This window comes from Cavia porcellus, unplaced genomic scaffold (genome assembly GCF_034190915.1).
Source record: "Cavia porcellus strain 051 isolate PalLab524CR breed Dunkin Hartley unplaced genomic scaffold, mCavPor4.1 scaffold_17, whole genome shotgun sequence".
Classification (NCBI taxonomy): Eukaryota; Metazoa; Chordata; class Mammalia; order Rodentia; family Caviidae; genus Cavia; species Cavia porcellus.
The window spans coordinates 68,234,958-68,240,083 of NW_026947500.1; the positions used below are offsets into that span (position 1 = coordinate 68,234,958).

Consider the following 5,126-nt stretch of genomic DNA (forward strand, 5'->3'; position numbering starts at 1 on the left):
GCGTACTTCTACCAAAGCCTGAGTGTGTAGACACTGCAGCTGTTTGTCCCTGAATGTAACATGCTGCTAAGAACAGATTCCAGTTTCAGGAATTTGGAAGATAGAAATCATACCAGGAGGTTTGTACAGGTGCCTGAAAGGTCAGTCATGAGGAGATGCTTGGAATAGCACTCAGGAGAAAGAAGATGGCATTTTCCAGCATTCTCTTGGGCTATGGTTTTTTCTAAGTTCTGAGGCTTCGGTAACTAGAAGCAGAATAAATGTCCTTATCCACTTTCCTTCTATTGCTCGCTTCAGAAAAATGGATCATGAGGGGTTTGGTGAGAAAGCACAAAGGGCTGCAGTCCATAAACACTGAGTTTAGGCAGGGCAAAGAGGAAAACTGAAAGCTACAGGCAAGCTAACATCCAGTGTCCTCTTGACATCTTTTTGTGTTTGAAACACTGGAGAAGCATTGGAGCTTATAGTTCTTCCGGGTTCTCATATTTCTCTTGATTCTGCTTGAGTATTAGGGCTCATGCTTAAGCAGGAATTGCAAGCAAGATTTACCATGAGAATGTAACCTCTCCTGGTCTCCATTTCTTTTCTGTGAAAACATTATTGGGCTAGTCCCATAAATTCTAATGATACAAAGATTCCCCTTCACTGTTCTCTTGCCCTTAGTTTTTTCCCATAAAACTATCTTTTTTACCAGGCATAGGGATGTAGCCCTTTTGATTTTAATTTCTCCACAGCCTTATGTACTTTCTTTGTATTATCATCTTCACAGTTCTCATGGTTCATGGTCTCTGCCATCTTCTCCAAAGCCATTCTGTTCTTCATTATTTACTTCTGTGACTTTTTGCTTAAGAAAAAGGATGTCTGGCCCTTTTGTACTACTTTTTGTGATACTGGGAATTTCATTCAGGGACTTGTAGTGAGCTACATCCCGCTCCTTAATTATTTTTTGTTCTGTGACAGAGTCTCAACACATTGCTAATTGGCCTAGGCTGGTCTCAAACTTGCAATCATCCTGCCTCAGCCTTCCTCATTTGAATCTGTTCTTAGTCTCAGTTCTTCTCCACCCAAGAAAAATGACTTGTTGCACCTTGTATGTCCTAGAGCAAGTATGGACCATTTTATCCCTAAGATCTAAAGTTTCTCTTAAGTTTTGAGTTGGTTATTTCAAAGCAAAGATGAAGGGGATGAGAGTCTCCCAGAGGCTGGTAGAAAGGTGTTGCTCAACATTATGGAACATTTTGTGTAATAAATAATAGACTGTCTGATTCCTCAGTTTTATAATACTGTGGTTTATATGCCCAAAACAACACTTCAAAAAACAGTCACCGAGAATTTATAACCTGTATGGTGTTAATTCATATTTTCTTTTCATTGTCAGTGGATGTTGACAACATGGAACTAGGAAATCAAACACATATTTTAGAGTTCTTACTTCTGGAATTTTCTCAAGACTCAAAGCTTCAGCTGATGCTATTTGAGCTGTTCCTGTCCATGTACCTAGTCCCACTGCTCAGGAAGCTGCTCCTCATCCTGATCATCAGCTCTGACTCCCAGCTCCACACCCCGATGTACTTCTTCCTCTCCAACCTGTCCTTGGCTGACATCTGTTTCACCTCTACGACTATTCCAAAGTTGCTGATGAACATCCAGACACAGAGCAAATCCATCACTTATGCAAGCTGCATCACACAGATGTATTTTTTCATGCTCTTTGGAAGCATGGACTCATTTCTCTTCACTGTGATGGCCTATGACCGATTTGTGGCTGTCACCCTCTACACTACTCAGCCATCATGAACCCCCATCTGTGTGACCTGCTGGTTCTTGTGTGCTGGTTTATCAGCTTGATCTACACCCTGATCCAGAATCTGCTGATGTTGCGTTTGTCCTTCTGCACCAACTGCGTAATTGAACACTTCTATTGTGAACTTGCTCAGGCTCTCACACTTGCCTGCTCAGACACATTGGTCAATTATGTCCTGCTCTACATGGTGACTGGCCTTCTTGGTTTCATTCCCTTTTCAGGAATTTTTTTCTCTTATACTCGAATTGTCTCACCCATCCTGAGAACCCCATCGACAGACAGAAAATATAAAGCCTTTTCTACCTGTGGGTCTCACCTATCTGTTGTTTGTTTATTCTATGGGACAGGCCTTGGTGTGTACCTAAGTTCAGATGCAACATTATCTTGAAAAGGCATGATGGCCTCAGTGATGTATATAGTGGTCACCCCCATGCTGAACCCTTTCATCTACAGCCTGAGGAACAGAGACATTAAGAGAGCTCTGCAAAGAATTTTCAATGGGAGACTATTAGAAGAAAAAAAAGTGATCACAAGGAGGGGTGAGATAAGAGCCAGGTGGGTACTGAGGGTAGAAATGGTCAAAGTGTATTGTATAAATGTACAAATGTGCCAAAATGAAATCTTACATAATTCATAAGCACAAATTTAAGAAAAGAGTTACGAGAATGTTCTATGTTCAATGATGGGGGCACTGTCCCTGGTTTTGAGCTGCTTTCAGTAATAGCAGCAGAGTAATATATTACTGTTTGTACTTAAATGTAATGACACTTGTCTAACATCCCATCTCAGGGAGCTGAGGAAGAATTACAAGTGTAAGAGTCTGGACAACATACCAAGACACTGACTATCATAGACAAACCAACCCCCCAAATTAAAAACAACCAAATTTCTATCTCTAAATCATATAGAATTTTGCTTTATTTCACTGTTTCTTTGTCTTCAATCAAAGTTACCATGTTATACCTCCTTCTTTCCCTCCTTGTACACTTTGCATTATTATACCTCAGCTTGGTGTTTGTATTTCTGTGGGGCACAACAAATGCTGGAGAGGCTGTGGGGAAAAAGGAACTCTCCTGCACTGTTGGTGGGAGTGTAGACTGGTACAGCCTTTGTGGAGGTCTGTCTGGAGATTTCTCAAAAAGTTGGGATTGGAAGTCCCATTTATTCCAGCTATTCCACTTCTAGGCATATTCCCAGAAGAACTGAAAGCATCATACCACAGTGATATATGTGCACCTATGTTTATAGCAGCACACTTTGTAATCGCCAGATCTTGGAAACAACCCAAGTGTCCATCAACTGAGGAATGGATAAAAAAGTTGTGGTATTTCTATACAATGGAGTATTGTTCAGCTATAAAGAAGGATCACATTGAGATATTTATCAATAAATGGGCGCAGCTTGAGACCATACTCATAAGTGAAATAAATCAATCTCGCATGTGTGAATACCAAATAGTTTCCCTAATGTAAGTAATGATTCAAATATATAAAAATATGTGGTAATCATGATTCCCCATTATGTGGCCTTGAAGCCTTATAACATTTTCACTTATTAATTAGAAAGGCTTTATTCTGGGCTTCTTGATATGGAAATATTTGAAGCTATAATATATGAAGTTTTATCCAAATATTTCAAGGAAAAAGACAGACACTATGGTAACTACTATTAAGTCGGGTTATTTGGTGGTGAAGCACTAGGTTTCTGAAACAGTCATGCTTTGACCTCTATTGTTATATTGTTATGTCCTGTTTTATCTCAATCTCCCCCTTATTCTTTAAAAAATTACTTAGTTATTTCTTATGTGTGTTTTAATTAAGGGGAAAAATTTTAAAAATTAGGATATATAATAGTAACCCTTTTTGATTTCCTATTAACTTGTTTTGAAGTCCTGTAATACTCCCACGATCTTGTTTTGACTGATTAGACTCTGTTCCATTCTGTATGATAGTATCAAGTTTGAGAGTATAGGCACCTACTTTGAAGGCAATAAGATTCACTAAGTTGCCCATTCTGGTTTGACTATTGTCTCCTTCGGAAGTCCTGTAATGTTTACAATGCCTAAGTTTTATTGGTCTTGTTCTCTACTGTTTTGTCCAACTTTATAATATCTAATGAGATAGACAATTCTTTTTAAGGAAACAAGAGACAACGTTGATAACCACTGTTGATAACCTTGTACTCTGTTCTACATTATGTGCTATGTCTATCCTTGGTTTTGACTGACAGCTTTGTTTTGCCATATTTGACTTTATTCTCTCCCCCCCAAAAAAGTAATAAGAACTAAGGAGTAATAAAATCCAAAATGTGTAAATTTTGTTGTAAGAAAGAGAGGGAGGAAAAAAAAAAGAGCTCTAACGGATATAACAGCAAGTGTGTTTAGGGGTGTTGAGTAGCTGACTATATTAATGTTTTTGGATCATTGAACACAGCTGTTTGCAGTCTCTCTGTTTGAATGTCCACTTTGTATTCTTTGATACTGTGATTTGAGCAACTATTTCCAAGATGATAATATGTAATCTATTAACAGGTGTTTTCTTACTGTTATTTTTTTTTGTAGTTCTGTATTACGTGTACCCTTACACCGCTTTGATTTGTTTTGTGTTTTTCTCTTTAAACACAATTCAGATACCAACTTAAAAACATTGAACAAAATCAATGAAATAGTTAAAATTTTAATTTTTATTGGTACATGTTTGTAATACATAATGATCTTGGGGAATTGGTACCTGTACATAACTCATCTCAATTCTTTTTTTCACTTTTCCCCCTTCTTCAATCTCTTGGTTCCCTTTGTGAAATAGATAATTTTCATCTATAAGTTACAAGCTCTTATCAAATTCATTCATCAGAAAGAATTTATTAGACACCCATAGCATGCCAGGATGTTCTAAATGCCTTAGATATTGTGGTGAAAAAAAGATTCATAGAATTTAAATATGTGTACAGGGATGTATCAGTTATTTTTCTTTCATTTCAGAGACATAATACCCAGGAAAAGCTTATTTATTCACAGTATATAGAGGTTTCAGTCCATAATTGGCTAGTTCCAAAGCAAGTTGGCATGGGGGATAGATGTAACAGAGGAAAATTGGCTCATGGTGGGCAGAAGACAGCAAAGCAACAAAGGATGACCAAATCTCTTTCAATCTCTTACATCTTATCCAGGCTACTTAGGGCAGGTAGCACTCACACCCATAATTCTAGTACCCTTGACCTTAGTATTGTACCATGAATTGATCCCAATGTCACATAATCTACATCCAGCCACCTCTAAAAAAGTTCCACCTGAGATTGCATTTGCATTGGGGGAACATCTAGA

At 38.0% G+C, this 5,126-nt stretch overlaps 1 pseudogene; it reads left to right on the forward strand.

The window, feature by feature from the left end:
• The first annotated feature begins 1,392 nt into the window (after positions 1 to 1,392).
• LOC100731062 (olfactory receptor 7C1-like) lies at positions 1,393 to 2,441 on the forward strand (annotated as a pseudogene).
• The last annotated feature ends 2,685 nt before the right edge of the window (positions 2,442 to 5,126 follow it).